The sequence below is a fragment of the Stenella coeruleoalba genome (assembly GCF_951394435.1).
Source record: "Stenella coeruleoalba genome assembly, chromosome: X".
NCBI lineage: Eukaryota > Metazoa > Chordata > Mammalia > Artiodactyla > Delphinidae > Stenella > Stenella coeruleoalba.
Genome location: NC_137152.1, coordinates 1,233,221 through 1,251,132, shown reverse-complemented (window position 1 = coordinate 1,251,132; position 17,912 = coordinate 1,233,221). Strand labels below are relative to the sequence as shown.

The following is a 17,912-nucleotide window of genomic DNA, read 5'->3' as shown; positions in this document are numbered from 1 at the left end:
CAGAAAGCATACACGTTAATGCTCATTTTCTAGAAATTGAGCACCTACGTCCCTAATCATGGAGCCCTCGTCTTTATTTCTCTTGCCCTTCACTTTTGATCTACCAGCAAATCCCGTTGGCTTTGTGGTCATCAGATGTCTCAAGTCTGATTCTCACTGTTTCCATTTCAGCCGTGCTCTCTCAGTGATGCCCCTAGATGGGTCTCCCAGTTTCCGCTTGTGTGTTACAGACTCCACTGTGCCCCCCTCAAGTGCATACGTTGAAGCCCTAACCCCCAAAGAGACTGTATTTGGAGATGGGGCTTTTAGGGAAGGAATGATGGTGAAATGAGGTCATAACGGCAGAGCCTTGATCCCATAGAACTCCTGTCCTTACAAGAGGAGGGGGGCACACCAGAGTGCTGTCTCTGTCTTTCCCTCCCCGTCTCTCTCCCTCCCTCCCTCTCTCTCCCTCTCCTTCCCTCCCTCTCTCCCTCTCTCTCTCCCCCTCCCTCCCTCTCCCTCTCCCCCCTCTCCCTCTCCCTCTCTCTCTTTCCTCCATGGAAGGACACAGCAAGAAGATAGCCGATAGCTGTCTACAAGCCAGGTAGAGAAATCTCAGCAGCAGCCAACCCTGCTGGCTCCTGAATCCTAGGCTTCCAGGCTCCAGGACCGTGAGAAAATACATTTCTGTGTTGCAGCCGCCCATCTGTGGTCCTCTATGACGACAGTCCTAGCAGATAACACAGCGTCTCTCTTTGTCCACTGCTCTCATAAAAGCCAGAGTATCTTATAAAAATATAAATGAAAATAGGTCGGGCTTCCCCGGTGGCGCAGCGGTTGAGAGTCCGCCTGCTGATGCAGGGGACGCGGGTTCGTGCCCCGGTCCAGGAAGATCCCACGTGCCGCGGAGCGGCTGGGCCCGTGAGCCATGGCCACTGAGCCTGTGCGTCCGGAGGCTGTGCTCTGCAACGGGAGAGGCCACAACACTGAGAGGCCCACGTACTGCAAAACAAAACAAACAAAAAACGGTCATTTGTGCATGTTCTGTTATATAGGTAGAATATCCCAGGATAAAATATTGCAGGTCGAATATAATCAAAGTCTTCAGCACAGCCTCCAAGGTTTTATATGACCCGCTTCCCAATCTTCTCTCCAACTTTACCTTCTACGCGTCTTCTGTGTTCACACAAGCATCCTCCTGTCACCGGAGTTCTTCCACATGTGTCCCAGAGTCCCACGGCACGTTCAGTTGCTTGATCACAGACACAGTGGTGCAGAACAGGTCTAATGGACTTTCCTGAGCCCATCAGCGGAATCCTTATCTGTATTTTTCTGTCTTTATCACTCAGCTGTTTGCAGCACAGACGTGCGTACTGGGTGTTTCCTCAATCCTTACTTCAGTTCAAGATTTCAAGCAAGAAAAGACCATCACACTGGCAGGCTTCTAGGTGCTGGGACACAGCAGTGATCAAGACAGACAAAAGCATCAACTCAAAGAGCCTATAAGGTAAAAGTAACCCTTAGAGCATCAGAAAGGTAACAAGCAGAATGGAGAAGAATCAAATCTGCAACGAGGATGGGAGGGAGACTACAGATGGCCGTGAACGTGGTCAGTATCAGTCTGCCTGTGAAGGTGACTTTTGGCAAATTTGAAGGAGGTAAGAGGGGAAGCCATGGGGATGTCTAGGGGGAAAATTCCAGGAGGAGGGGACCACAAGGGTGTAGACCCTGAGGATGAACATACAAGGTTAACTGGAAGAGCAGGAAGGACACTGGAATGGAGTGAGCCAGGGAGAGAGGGTGGGGCGGGGGGAGGAAGAGACCAGCCAGTGCACTGTCTATAGGTCAGGGAAGAATGGTGGGTTTTTTTGTTTCTTTTCCAGTATAGTTTATTACAGTATATCGAGTGGAGTTTTCTGTGCTGTACAGTAGGACCTCGTTGTGTGTGCATCCTATATAAACTAGTTTGCATCTGCTAATCCCACACTCCCAATTCTTGCCTCCCTCACCCCGCTCCCTCTAGGCTGATCTCTATGTCTGTGAGTCTGTTTCTGTTTTGTACATAAGTTCATTTGTATCTTTTTGATTCCACATCGATATCATATGGTATTTGTCTTTCTCTGTCTAACTTCACTCAGTATGATCATTTCTGGGTCCACCCATGTTGCTGCCAATGGCACGGTTTCCTTCTTTTTCATGGCTGAGTAATATTCCCCTGTGTGTATAGGTAGCACATCTTCTTTATCTGTTCCTCTGTCGATGGGCACTTAGGTTGCTTCCACGTCTCAGCTGTTGTAAACAGTCTGTAACGGGGTCTCCAGAAGGACTCCCTGGGAACGTGGCATGGGGTAAAAGTCAAGTCAGCTCTCAGCCAGGCACAGCCACACAGCTGGGGGCACTCGGGTGAGTCCACGATTTAAAACTCAAGCTGTGGAAGGTAGTTTTCAGGGCGGTGGGAGGGTCCTCTGTGGGTCCGGCTGTGCTGCCCTCTCTACTTGGGACTCACAGGGGATTCCGTGTGGATGTCTGTCCTCACCTGTGGTTCAGTTGTACAGGTTTTCCTTTAGAAACTGTGCCTGCACGTTCCAGATGTGGTGGCGGGCACGCTGCTTCTCAGGCACCTGTGGAATGCGGACGCTGCTGGCATCCCCCTCGGTCTGCCCCCTGCCCTTCCCACAGGGCCGCCCCACTTGTCACGACCATCAGCTGTACCCCGGTGGCCGTGCTGAGCGTGGGGAGAGTGCTTACGGCTGGTGGGCAGGCCTCTGGTTTCCATCACCCACCACCTGCCTCTGCTGGACGCCTGCCCGGATGGTGGGAACACATTGCTAGCGGTGCAATTCCATACTTTAATGCTTTCTTTTTTTCATTTTATCTAAGGGTCTTTTTAATAGGCAATGAGGCCAAAACAGATGATGAAAGATAAGGGGTGTGTTTTTACCCATTTTTTGTGTACAGCAGTATCATCAGGAGCAGGGCCACAGGTGGGATGACAAAGGATCCCACCCCCAGATACCGTCTCAAAAGAAAGCGTAAATGCAAACAAAATCCTCAAGGAAAGTTGTTCATTTGGACAGTGCCTTAAACACGCTTTTTTTTTTTTTACATGAAAATTACAATTAAAAAAATATATATTTTAGGGGCTTCCCTGGTGGCGCAGTGGTTGAGAGTCCGCCTGCTGATGCAGGGGACACGGGTTCGTGCCCCAGTCCAGGAAGATCCCACGTCGGCTGGGCCCGTGAGCCATGGCCGCTGAGCCTGCGTGTCCAGAGCCTGTGCTCCGCAACGGGAGAGGCAGCAACAGTGAGAGGCCTGCGTACTGTGAAAAAATATATATATATGTGTGTGTGTATATATATATATTTTATACTGTAGTATAGTTGATTTACAGTGGTGTTATTTTCAGGTGTACAGCAAAGTGATTCAGTTATACATATTCATGTATCGCTTTTTTTTTAAGATTTAATTTATTTTTGGCTGTGTTGGGTCCTTGTTGCTACGCACGGGCTTTCTCTAGTTGCCGCGAGCGGGACTACTCTTCATTGCAGTGCACGGGCTCTAGGTGTGCGGGCTTCAGTAGTTGCAGCACGTGGGCTCAGTAGTTGTGGCGCACGGGCTTAGTTGCTCCGCGGCATGTGGGATCTTCCCGGACCAGGGCTTGAACCCGTGTCCCCTGCATTGGCAGGCAGATTCTTATCCACTGCGCCACCAGGGAAGTAAGTCCCTCATGTATCTATCCTTTTTCAAATTCTTTTCCCATATAGGTTGTTACAGAGTGCTAAGTAGAGTTCCCTGTGCTATACAGTAGGATCTTGTTGTTTATCTATTTTATGTGTAGTACTGTGTATATGTCAATCCAAACTCCTAATTTATCCCTCCCCCCTTTCCCCTTTGGTAACCATAAGTGTGTTTTCTATGTCTGTGAGTCTGTTTCTATTTTGTACATAGATTCACTTGTATTATTTTTTAGATTCCACATATAAGTGACATCACATGGTATTTGTCTTTCTCTGTCTGACTTACTTCAGTTAGTATGATCATCTCTAGGTCCAGCCATGTTGCTGCCAATGGCACGATTTCCTTCTTTTTCATGGCCGAGTAATATTCCATTGTATACATGAACCACTTCTTCTTTACCCATTCCTCTCTCGGTGGTGGTTTAGTTTGCTTCCACGTCTTGGCTGTTGTAAACAGCAACAGCGCAGATTTTTTACGTAAAAGTGAAAGAACTGCTTGTGCGTATCTTCACCCATCTGACTCATGCAGGAAAGGAATGAAAACGATTAGGCCCCTTTGGTTTTCTGTTCACGTTTACTGAGACGTAATTGTTTTCAGTGAAAGCAGCCCTTTCAGGTGGACAGGTGGGTGAGTGTTGAGCCCTGTGCACGGCTGTGGAATCGGCACCACCGCTGAGTTGTGTACATTTCCATGCTCTCTCGTCATTTTGTTGCCGACATGGTTCCTCCACGGCCAGCCCCTGGCAACCATTGTTCTGCTTCCTGCTTTAATAGCCCTCTTTCTGAAAAACAAATTTTCCTTTTTCATTAGCTGTTCCTATTTTTCTTAACACGTCGCTAGCTTTCTAGTATTTATGTGAATTATCATTTATTGTCCTTTTCCTAAGTAGCACACTGGGGAAAAGGAGAACAATTTATGCAGGAAATTGGAGTTCCCTGAAGATCTGGGTAACCCCATGGAAGTGTACCCCATTTGTGTCGGGGTGAGACAAAGGTGAGACCCGCTTCCTCACCCACAGAAATCAATTCCCAATGTCTAGATTTCAGGTAGCTTAGCAGCTGTGGTGTTTGATGGGGGAGGGAACGTCGTTAGTGACAGGCCAAGTTCAGGAAGGAAGAGGTTTATAGTTATTACGAAATAGTGGCTGTGTTCGCTGTGCTGTACAATGTATCCATGTAGCTTATTTTTTACCTAGTACTTTGTACCTCCTACTCTGCTTCCCCTGTAATGCCCCCCTCCCCCGCCCCTCTCCCCACTAGGAACCACTCGTTTCTTCTCTAGATCTGGGAGTCTGTTTCTTTTTTGTTATATTCACTACTTGGTTGTATTTTTTAGATTCCACATATTTTGTCTTTCTCCACCTGACATTTCACTTTGGAGGGAGGGATTGGAGCTTCCATAACGGTGAGAGATTGCAGAATCCATTGGCCCCATCACGCTGCTCAGGGAGAGAACGCCAGGGTCAGACCTCAGGGACCATCTTCATGCAGGGTCAGGGGAGGACGGGGGTCCAGAGGCAGGAGAAAGGAAGGAGCAGCTGATAGTTTTTTTTTTGGCAGTATGCGGGCCTCACTGCTGCAGCCTGACCCGTTGTGGAGCACAGGCTCTGGACGCGCAGGCTCAGCGGCCATGTCTTACGGGCCCAGCTGCTCTGCAGCGTGTGGGATCTTCCCGGACCGGGGCACGAACCCACGTCTCCTGCATCGGCAGGCGGACTCTCAACCGCTGCGCCACCAGGGAAGCCCGGCTGATAGGCGAGTGAAGAGGTTACTGTGGATATGGAAATCCAGGGTGAGGCTGCTCTGCTGTTGCAGAGGCTGGCATGGAGCAGCACAGGTGGGACTTGAGTGATGTCCTCCCTGGTGAGGAGGGCAGAGGTGACGGAGGGGAACCGGGTGGCACCCGGATGGGGGGGTTCTGTGCCCAAAGCGGGGGCCACCGTGGGCAGCCTCGGGGACATGGAGGAGGTGGGGACTGCCCTTTCCCAGGGAAGAGAGTCAGTGTGTGCATCCAGGTGCAACGGAAAGTTTAAAGACAATGGAAACAAGCTAGGTAGCCAACAGGACGTCCATTAAATTGTGTATAATATATATTATAGTTATTATACTGCTATATTATGTATATTATATATAACATACACATCATAATATAGATTATGTACAATGAACACATAATACACAATATAGATTATGTATAAGGTATATTGTAGTATAGTAATATATACTAGTACATGGTAATATATATACTACTATATAACAGTATATATTATATACTAATTTTTGTATATAATATACATGTATCATATCTAGTATTTAAGGTTATACCATCTAATTTTTGGTACATTAAATTGTATATTATATATAGTATAATGTAAAATCTAACGTATATGAAATATGATTTTACATTATATATACTGTACATATTGTATGCAATTACATGTCAGTCATTTGTTAGAATGTATATTATATATTCTGTTATATAATATATATGTCTATACATTATATTCATATATACACATATATTAATATATATATAATACATGTTTATACATTATATATACACCTATTGTGTATTAAGATATACTCATATAATGTATAATACATGCAATTACACCGATTATATTTTATACTATATATTACAACTTAAAAATTATACCTTGGGCTTCCCTGGTGGTGCAGTGGTTGAGAGTCCACCTGCCGATGCAAGGGACATGGGTTCGTGCCCCGGTCCAGGAAGATCCCACATGCCGCGGAGCGGCTGGGCCCGTGAGCCATGGCCGCTGCGCCTGTGCTCCACAACGGGAGAGGCCACAAGGTACTCGTGTGCCTCAAAAAAAAAAAAAAAAAGATACCTTAACTGTCATGCTGTCAAATGGTATACGTTTTACGTTCTATATGCGTGTTGTATAAATCGTATTGTATGTGTATCATAGATATTTGCCATATTTATAATGCTTACAATGTTTATAGTTGTTAGATCCACACACACAATACAGGGTAGTGCAGACATGAATATTACCTTCTTCGAGGCTGCTTCCCTTCAGACTCAAGACGCTGAAGACCACATATCACTTTCCTTAAGACTCCTCCTCGGGACCTGTCCCTGGAGACCGTCCTGATGGACCGGCTGGACGCTCTCGTGTCACAGTGAGTTAGATCACACCCACCTTCAAGGGGAGGGGGCACAAGAATCAGACAACATCACAGCCTAATTTCAGATGCTCATCCACCCTAAGGATAGGAGGAAATGAGAAACGGGAGACGCTCAGTGGACAGTCTATCATCTTCATCATCATGTCCATTCCGGGGATCCGTCCACGCAGCTTTTCATGCTTCCTGAAGCCCTTCACTGATGACCCTCTGCCTCCCTACAATGCTTGGTGAGGTGGACATCCATCCTCGTGGACCCTGAGCCAGCCTGCAGGCCTGAACTCGCCACACCCGGGGATGAGCTGAGCCTCCTCGTGAAAAGGAAGGGACAATTCTGGACACCACCTTCCCCCAAATCCTGGAGCTGCAGGTCTGCAACCTCAGCAAGTACCCTCTGAACTACCCTGACCCCCATGGGCTGAATAGTGACACATGGCCCCAGGGAGGGAGGAGCCAGTTGCTAAGTAGACCATCCTGTGGGGACAGCGTCTGTGCTTCTGTTCGTTCCAGATCCCTTCCTGTTCTAGAATTCAGAATCTGATCATAAATCCACCCTCCCTTGTTTGGTTGGACCGGTAGAGCCATCATAACCCCACTTAACTGTTTTCCCCTCGGGTCCATTTTTAGGTCATGTGCATCCTGTGCTCTGGATCAGTATTTTCTACAATCTCGGGGTCTCCAAGGAATGACTTGTAAGCAGCACCGTGGGAAACCCACCCCCAATAATGCCCTCCCAGGAACCGTTACCGTGGGTCCAAAGAGCTGGTTTCTCCTGGGGTCCATATTTACGTCGGGATAACACAGGCATCTCCTCTGTTCTGCGGTTATGAGATGTTGTCAGGAAGGGTCGACCACGTACGCTGAGCTGTGACACGCTGTCTCATTGGTGGTGATGTTTCTTCTAGTTATGATTTCACGTCCCTAGTGACTCATCAGGATCCCATAAATCTCAGGCAATCAGAGAAGGAAAGGTTTGTGATGGACACTGCATCCTTGACTTATTAAAGGGTGTCAGCGCTGCCCTGACGTCCTCGAGTGGGACTGCTTCCTGCGTTCGAGTCCCTTGGTTCTTCAAGAAAATATCAGAGAATCCGTATCAGACAGTGTCATTGCTGGATTCTTCTATCCCCAAACAGCTGAGACTGTGATTATAGGCATTAAAATATAAGATGGGCACTTACCAGGTAGGTCATGACACTAATCCTCTAATTATTTTGCCTTATTAACTCATGTCCTTGATTAGCACCTGACCAGGCTGGGCTGAGTTGGCTTTTAAGTGATGGCTGATACCAGGAGACAGATGGTCTGTTCTAAGAAGGTAATGGCTTTACAGTATTTCTATCAAATGGTCGCAGCATTTACTTAGCGGACTCAGATTCCCCTGGGAAGTGGTCTGCTGCTCCTCTCCTGGAGAGATACAGGAACCGGCCGGTCCTCACCTTGTCGGTGACAGTGACGCAAATATGGATTCACTTTCTGAGCTGCCAGTGCCTCACAGGTCCCATCTCCACCACTAACCACCTTGCAGGCAAGCTTCCCATCGTGCAGAGAAAGTAAAGAGGCGAGTGACTTGCAGAAGGGTGCACAGAGGCAGGAGGGGGATGGAGCCTGGCGCTCACAGGCACAAAGTGGAAAGCACCTTTCTCTTGGGCTGGAAAGGCTTGAGGGTGGGCTGCCTCTTCTGCGACCCGAGATCTGAAGGTTGGACGTGGCGACTGCATTCCTGTTGCAGTGCAGAACCCCTGCCCGGACAAAGCAGCGATTCGGCCTTAGCCGCCTTGACCTCGGGGCAGGGGCAAGGCTCCTGGCTGTGCATTCTTTTTCAGGTGTTATTCATGGAGAGCCTGGCTGGGTGGCTGAAGAAGACCCAAAAGTGATGAAAAGAGGCCGTTCAGGAGCCCACACTGTGTCTACTGAGATGAAGTAAAACCACGTTGTCTACGCAGGTAAACCATTTCAGCTCGACCATCTGCTTCAGAGGGAAGGGGTGCAGCGCTGGAGCCATCAGAATTAGACGGTAATTGATTAACTATCTCCTTACCGTGTCCCCGGAATGTAAGCCATGGTGCATCTGAATCCCTGCACCTGCACCATGTTCCACATGCCAGGATCTTGGCAACGAGAGAGGAACCCTGCAGAGGCGTGGGGTCGCACCTGACACGGCAACCCTCCTCCCTCTGCTTCTCACGGATCGAGCCGGATGGGGCAGCAGGTAGAGATACTGCTCCCTTTGGAAGGTGAGCCCGAGACACTTGAGCCCTTCTTTCCCGGAGTTTGCAGTCTCTTAGGGAGATGAAAATCAATAGGTTGAAAAACAGATCTTTCTCTCTAGTTACTTCTCATCTGTCCTAGTCATCTAATCTTCATAAGTCGTTTCCCTGCAAGTGTCAGCTGTCCCCCTGCTTAACATCCTTGGATTCTGAGTTTCTTGTGGCTACTCTAAGAACCGAGGACTTGGTAGCTTAAAAGAACAAAATGTGCCGTCTTACCGTTTTAAAGCCCAAAGCTCTAAATTCAAGGGATCCTGCAGGCTGGTTTCTTCTCGAGGCTCCAGGGGAGAATCTATTTCCTTCCTTTTCCACCTTCTGGAGGCGTCTGCCATCCTGAGCTTGTGGCCCCTTCCTTGATCATCAAAACGAGCAGCTCAGCATCTTGTAACCAAATACTCCTCTGACGTCCTCTTTACAGGGACCCATGTGATGACACTGGACCACCTGTAAAACCCAGGTCACCTGTGCATCTCAAGGTGCTTAGCAGGACCACATCTGCCAACTCCCTTTTGCTACGTAAGTTCACATATTCACAACGTTCGGGTATTAGAACGTGGACATCTTTGGGGACGTTACTCAGCTGACCACAGCAGGCGTCTCAACACTTATGCTCTTCTGTGCTCTCAGCTCTGGACTTGTTGGTGGATTCCCCCAATCTTCCTCAGTTCTTATACTGTTTTAATGTATCTTTAAATAACAGAGGCCAGAAATAAACCCACACACCTATGTCAATTAATATTTGACAAAGGACACAAGAATACACAATGGGAAAAAGTCTCTTCAGCAAGTGGTGCTGGGAAAGTTGGAGACATGCATGTAAATCAATGAAGTTAGAACACACGCTCGCACCACACACACAAGACTTAAAACTCCCAGAAGAGAACACAGGCAAAACATTCTCTCACAAATCATACCAATATTTTCTTAGGTCAGTCTCCCAAGGCAATAGAAACATAAACCAATGGGACCTAATCAAACTTACAAGCTTTTGCACAGCAAAGGAAACCATGAACAGACGATCTATAGAATGGGAGAAAATATTTGCAAGCAATGCAACCGATGAAGGCTTAATTTCCAAAATCTACAAACAACAACAACAAATAAACAACCCAATCAGAAAATGGGCAGAGACCTAAATAGACATTTCTTCAAAGACATACAGATGGCAAACAGACACATGAAAGGGTGCTCAACATCTCTAATTATTAGAGAAATGCACATCAAAAGTACAGTGAGGTATCACCTCACACAGGTCAGAATGGCCATCATCAAAAAGTCTACAAAACACTATGGAGGTTCCTCAAAAACACTACAAATAGAACTACCCTACGACCCAGCAATCCCATTACTGGGCATATACCCTGAGAAAACCAGAATTCAAAAAGAGTCATGTACCACAATGTTCATTGCAGCACTGTTTACAACAGCCAGGTCATGGTAGCAACCTAACTGTCCATCAGCAGATGAATGGATAGGAAGAAGTGGTACATACGTTACTAATGCCATTGACAGCAACATGGATGGACCTAGAGATTATCATACTAAACGAAGTAAGTCAGACAAAGACAAATACCACCTGATATCACTTATATGTGGAACCTGAAAAATAATACACATGAACTTATTTATGAAGCAGAAACAGACTCACAGACATAGAAAACAAATGCATGGTTACCAAAGGGGAAGGGTGGGGGAAGGATAAATTAGGAGTTTGGGATTAACACACACACACTACTGTATATAAAATAGAGGAAAACGAGGACCTACTGTGTAACACAGAGAACTCTATCAGTATTTTGTAATAACCTAAATGGGAAAAGAATATGTACATGGATAACTGAATCACTATGCTGTATACCTGAAACTAACAATGTTGTAGGTGAACTATACTCCAATAAAAATTAAAAAAGTAAAAGTGGGTTGCAGAGTAACTTACATCAGCAGATTCTCATTTCTCTGATCAGGGAAGCCACAGATGATCCATTAAATGGGTGAGGAGATGATCCATTAAATGGGTGAGGAGGGGGGAGAGTAGGGTGGGTGTTCTTATCGCATGCACTCCATCCCTGTCCACCCCTGCTCCTTGCCCCACAGAGCTCACCATGGGTCTGCCTGTTGGATGGGGGCAGAAGAGAAGTGAGGGGCACAGAGGTGAGAGGGCTGTCCACCCTTGGCCCCGTCTTGCAGGTCAGCTGAGACCCTCCACCAAAACCCACTTCTCCCAGGGGACTTCCTGCTGGTCCACTGGTTAAGACTTCACCTTTCAGCGCAGGGGTGTGTGGGTCCAACACCTGGTCAGGGAGCTCAGATGCCACATGCCTCACAGCCAAGAAACCGAAACATAAATAGTTAATCAAATCCAGGAAGCACAGAGAGTCCCATAGAGGATAAATCCAAGGAGAAACACACCCGGACACATATTAATCAAACTATCAAAAATTAAATACAAAGAAAAAATATTAAAAGCAAGGGGAAAACAACAAAGGGAATCCCTATAAGGTTAACAGCTGGTTTCTCAGTAGAAACTCTACAAGTCAGAAGGGAGTGGCATGATATATTTAAAATGATGAAAGGGAAATTACTCTACCCAGCAAGGATCTCATTCAGATTGGATGGAGAAATCAAAAGCTAAGAGAATTCAGCACCACCAAACCAGCTCTACAACAAATGCTAAAGGAACTTCTCTAGGTGGGAGACACAAGAGAAGAAAAGGACCTACACAAACAAACCCATAACAATTAAGAAAATGGTAACAGGAACATACATATATGGATTAAATGCTCCAACCAAAAGACACAGGCTCACTGAATGGACACAACCCATATATATGCTGTCTACAAGAGACCCACTTCAGACCTAGGGACACATATTCCATGCAAATGGAAATCAAAAGAAAGCTGGACTAGCAATTCTCATATCAGACAAAATAGACTTTAAAATAAAGAATATTACAAGAGTTAAGGAAGGACACTACATAATGATCAAGGGATCAATCCAAGAAGAAGATACAACAATTATATATGCACCCAACACAGGAGCACCTCAATACATAAAGCAACTGCTAACAGCTATAAAAGAGGAGAAATCGACAGTAACACAATAATAGTGGGGGACTTAACACCTCACACCAATGGACAGATCATCCAAACAGAAAATTAATAAGGAAACAAAAGCTTTAAATGACACAATAGAGCAGATAGATGTAACTGGTATTTATAGGACATTCCATCCAAAGACAGCAGATTACACTTTCTTCTCAAGTGCACATGGAACATTCTCCAGGACAGATCAAATCTTGGGTCACAAATCAAGCCTCAGAAAATTTAAGCAAATTGAAATCATATCAAACATCTTTTCTGACCACAACACTCTTAAAAATACATAGAAACAAATGACAATGAAAACACGATCCAGAACCTATGGGATGCAGAAAAAGCAGTTCTAAGAGGGAAATTTATACCTATACAAGCCTACCTCAAGAAACAAGAAACATCTCAAACAATCTAACCTTACACCTAAAGGAACTAGAGAAAGAAGAACAAACAAAACCCAAAGTTAGTAGAAGGAAAGAAATCATAAAGATCAGAGCAGAAATAAATAGAAACAAAGAAAACAATAGCAAAGATCAATAAAACTAAAAGCTGGTTCTTTGAGGAGATAAACAAAATTGATAAACCATTAGCCAGACTCATCAAGAAAAAGAGGGAGAGGACTCAAATCATTAAAATTAGACTCCACAGAAATACAAAGCATCCTGAGACTACTACAGGCAACTCTATGCCAATAAAATGGACAACCTGGAAGAAATGGACAAATTCTTAGAAAGGTATAACCTTCCAAGACTGGACCAGGAAGAAACAGAAAATATGAACAGACCAATCACAAGTACTGAAATTGAAACTGTGATTAAAAATCTTCCAACAAACAAAAGTCCAGGACCACATGGCTTCACAGGTGAGTTCTATCAAACATTTAGAGAAGAGATAACACCCATCCTTCTCAAACTCTTCCAAAACTCTTCCGAGAAAGGAAGACTCCCAAAATTGTTCTATGAGGCCACCATCACCTTGTTACCAAAACCAGACAAAAATACTAAAAAAAAGGAAATTATAGACCAATATCACTGATGGATATAGATGAAAAAATCTTCAACAAAATACTAGCAAACAGAATCCAACAACACATTAAAAGGATCATACACCATAATCACAGTGGGATTTATCCCAGGGGTGCAAGGACTCTTCATATATGCAACTTAATCAATGTGATACACCATATTAACAAATTGAAGAATAAAAACCATATGATCTTCTCAATAGATGCAGAAAAAGCTTTTGACAAAATTTAACACCCATTTATGATAAAAAAAAAGTCTCCAGAAAGTGGGCACAGAGGGAACCTACCTCAACATAATAAAGGCCATATATGACAAACCCACAGCAAACATCATTCTCAATGGAGAAAAACTGAAAGCATTTCCTCTTAGATCAGGAACAAGACAAGGATGTCCACTCTTGCCACTATTATTCACCATAGTTTTGGAAGTCCTAGCCATGGCAATCAGAGAAGAAAAAGAAAAGGAACACAAATTGGAAAAGAAGTAAAACTGTCACTGTCTGCAGATGACATGATACTATGCATAGAAAATCCTAAAGATGCCACCAGAAAACTACTAGAGCTAATCAATGAATTTGGTAAAGTTGCCGGATATAAAATTAATGCACAGAAATCTCTTGCATTTCTATACACTAATGAAGAAAAATCTGAAAGAGAAGTTAAGGAAACACTCCCATTTAACACTGCAACAAAAATAATAAACTACCTAGGAATAAACCTACCTAGGGAGACAAAAGACCTGTATGCAGAAAACTATAAGACGCTGATGAAGGGAATTAAAGATGATACAAACAAATGGAGATATACGCCATGTTCTTGGATTGGAAGAATCAACACTGTGAAAATGACTATACTACCCAAAGCAATCTACAGATTCAATGCAATCCCTATCAAATTACCAATGCCATTTTTTACAGAACTAGAACAAAAAATCTTAAAATTTGTATGGAGACACAAAAGACCCCGAATAGCCAAAGCAGTCTTGAGGGAGAAAAACGGAGCTGGAGGAATCAGACTCCCTGACTTCAGACTATACTACAAAGCTACAGTCATCAAGACAATACAGTACTGGCACAGAAACAGAAATATAGATCAGTGGAACAGGATAGAAAGCCCAGAGATAAACGCACACACCTATGGTCACCTTATCTTTGATAAGGAGGCAAGAACATACAAAGGAGAAAAGACAGCCTCTTCAATAAGTGTTGCTGGGAAAACTGGACAGCTACATGTAAAAGAATGAAATTAGAACACTCCCTAAAACCATACACAAAAATAAACTCAATATGGATTAGAGACCTAAATGTAAGACAGGACACTATAAAACTCTTACAGGAAAACATAGGAAGAACACACTGACATAAGTCACAGCAAGATCTTTTTTTGATCCACCTCCTAGAGTAATGGAAATAAAAACAAACAAATGGGACCTAATGAAACTTAAAAACTTTTGCAAAGCAAAGGAAACTACAAATAAGATGAAAAGACAACCCTCAGAATGGGAGAACGTATTTGCAAATGAATCAACAGACAAAGGATTAATCTCCAAAATATATAAACAGCTCATGCAGCTCAATATCAAAGAAACAAACAACCCAATCCAAAAATGGGCAGACGACCTAAATAGACATTTCTTCAAAGAAGATATACAGGCGGCCAAGAGGCACACGAAAAGCTGCTCAACATCACTAATTATTAGAGAAATGCAAATCAAAACTACAATGAGGCATCACCTCACACCGGTTAGAATGGGCATCATTAGAAAATCTACAAACAACAAATGCTGGAGAGGGTGTGGAGAAAAGGGAACCCTGCTGCACTGTTGGTGGGAATGTAAACTGATAAAGCCACTATGGAGAACAGTATTGGATGTTCCTTAAAAAACTAAAAATAGAATTACCCTATGACCCAACAATCCTACTACTGGGCATATACCCTGAGCAAACCATAATTCAGAAAGAGTCATGCACCACAATGTTCATTGCAGCTCTATTTACAATAGCCAGGAGATGGAAGCAACCTAAGTGTCCATCATTGGATGAATGGATAAAGAAGATGTGGCACTTTATACAATGGAATATTACTTAGTCATAAAAAGAAACGAAACTGTGCTTCCCTGGTGGCGCAGTGGTTGAGAGTCTGCCTGCCGATGCAGGGAACACGGGTTCGTGCCGCAGTCCAGGAGAATCCCACATGCCGCAGAGCGGCTGGGCCCGTGAGCCATGGCTGCTGAGCCTGCACGTCCAGAGCCTGTGCTCCGCAATGGGAGAGGCCACGACAGTGAGAGGCCCGCATACCGCAAAAAAAAAAAAACAATGAAATTGAGTTATTTGCAGTGAGGTGGATGGACCTAGAGTCTGTCACACAGAGTGAAGTAAGTCAGAGAAAAACAAACACCATGTGCTAACACATATATATGGAATCTAAAAAAAAAAAAGGGTCATGCAGAACCTAGGGGCGAGATGGGAATAAAGACACAGAACTACTAGAGAATGGACTTGAGGACACGGGTAGGGGGAAGGGTAAGCTGGGACAAAGTGAGACAGTGGCATGGACATATATACACTACCAAATGTAAAACCGATAGCTAGTGGGAAGCAGCCGCATAGCACAGGGAGATCAGCTGGGTGCTTTGTGACCACCTAGAGGGGTGGGATAGGGAGGGTGGGAGGGAGGGAGACGCAAGAGGGAAGAGCTATGGGAACATATGTGTATGTATAACTGATTCACTTTGTTATTAAGCAGAAACTAACACACCATTGTAAAGCAATTATACTCCAATAAAGATGTTCAAGAAAAAACAAACCTAAAAATTGAATTACCGTATGATCCAGCAATCCCACTCCTGGGCATATACCCAGAGAAAACCATTATTCAAAAAGACACATGCACCCCAATGTTCATTGCAGCACTATTTACAATAGCCAGGTCATGGAAGCACCCTAAATGCCCATTGACAGACGAATGGATAAAGATGTGGTACATATATAAAATGGAATATTACCTATAAAAAGGAACAAAATTGGGTCATTTGTAGAGACGTGGATGGATCTAGAGACTGTCATACAGAGTAAAGTAAGTCAGAAAGAGAAAAACAAATATCATATATTAACGCATATATGTGGAACCTAGAAAAATGGTACAGATGAACCGGTTTGCAGGGCAGAAATAGACGCAGATGTAGAGAACAAATGTATGGACATCAAGGGGGGAAAGCAGGGGTGGGTGGTGGTGGTGGGATGAATTGGGAGATTGGGAGTGACATATCTACACTAATACCTATAAAATAGGTAACTAATAAGAACCTGCTCTATAAAAAAATACACAGAATTCAAAAATTCAAAAAAAAAAATAGAGCTGACTTTTCTCATAGGTGTTGAATGGATGGCGTTTGATGTACCGAAGGTGTTTGCTGCTTTTTCTCCTCTTGGGTAACTACCCAGGGTGGGTTTTATTTTTCCAGGATCTCTGCTGATTGTCGTGGCTGGGGTCCCACAGCATGCAGACTTGGGAGTATCTGGGGTGAGGGAAAGGGATGGGGGACCAGGGCTGTGAACCCGGCCAGGCAGCACTGGGGCATTTGCACTTAGCTGCTCTGGAAGCCCCAGTGCCCTGGACAGCACCTGTGAGCGAGCTGCCCGAGGGGGCTGGGGGATTCCTACTCCACCTCCCCTTGGGGGTTGGTGGTTGTGGATTCCCTGCACTGAGCTGATTCTAGGGCGGCCAGTGGCCTTCTGGGACCAGAGGGAGGCCCAGTCACTGAAGCCCAGATCTGGCGGCTGGGATGCGGGCAGGAATTCTGAGGGGCAGGGCTTAGGGGCACAGCAGGGGCACCCTGACCTCAGGGAAATGAAGGGCTCTACAAACGTGGGGAGCAGTGGGGGGTGATTGTTCAACTAGCAGGTTTCTCAGCCTTGTTGGGAAATGTTCCCATTCAGAAACGGAACGAGGTAGGGAGCTGAGATGCCCCTGCTGGGCTGTGACAAGCCTGCCTGCTTATCTCAAGCCATGTTGCTACGGACGGATTTATATCCCCTCAAAATTCGTATGTCGGAGCCCTAACCCCCCAGAGTAACTGTATTTGGGGTAAACAATGAATGAAGGTGAAGTGAGGTTATAATATGGTATGGGGTCTGTCTCTCCACCACACGAGGACATGCAGATAAGGTGGCATCTGTAAGCCAACAAGAGCGCCTCGCCGGGAACTGAGCCTGTCCATGCCATGATCTCAAACTCCCAGCCTCCAGACTGAGAAATAAATTTCCATTGTTTAAGCTGCCCAGTCTGGGGTGTTCTGTTACAGCGGCCTCAGCTGACTAATACCCACATCTGCATGTTTCAAGATGATAAAGCCTGATGGTAAAATCAGCAGTACTCGGAGAGAAAGAATCATACTGATTGACGAACGAACACGGAGTGATATTAATATTGCAATCATACAGAGAATTTTTTTGTTTGGTTTTCTTTTTTGGCCATGCTGCACCAGAGTCTTAGCCACTGAACCACCAGGGAAGTCCTGTACTGAAGATATTCTATGAGTTGTACATATTTCTCTTAGAGCATCTATTAAATTCCCCCTGAGCACACCCCACCAAGTCCCACGATTTCTCTGCACCTGTCTCACTCTAGTCACACAATAAACCTCTTGCGTGTACAC

The 17,912-nt window shown here is 45.0% G+C and overlaps 2 long non-coding RNA genes across 3 annotated transcripts in view; one reads left to right on the top strand and one right to left on the bottom strand.

Annotated features, from left to right (window-relative positions):
- LOC307179935 overlaps window positions 1-3,140 on the top strand; it is a 75,611-nt gene extending 72,471 nt beyond the window's left edge. Inside the window, exon 3 of the long non-coding RNA XR_013825617.1 lies at window positions 1,332-3,140. This is a non-coding gene — a long non-coding RNA (uncharacterized lncRNA). The remainder of the gene's footprint in view (window positions 1-1,331) is intronic.
- A 3,199-nt stretch (window positions 3,141-6,339) lies between these two features.
- The window catches only part of LOC307179934, a 117,535-nt gene continuing 105,962 nt past the window's right edge, over window positions 6,340-17,912 (bottom strand). The window contains exons 3-5 of one of the 2 annotated variants that reach the window (XR_013825616.1): window positions 7,617-9,583; window positions 6,739-6,886; window positions 6,340-6,546 (exon numbers count right to left, since the gene is read on the bottom strand). This is a non-coding gene — a long non-coding RNA (uncharacterized lncRNA). Of the gene's footprint in view, window positions 6,887-7,616; window positions 9,584-17,912 lie in introns of both variants that reach the window. The other variant, XR_013825615.1, reaches the window with a different exon arrangement.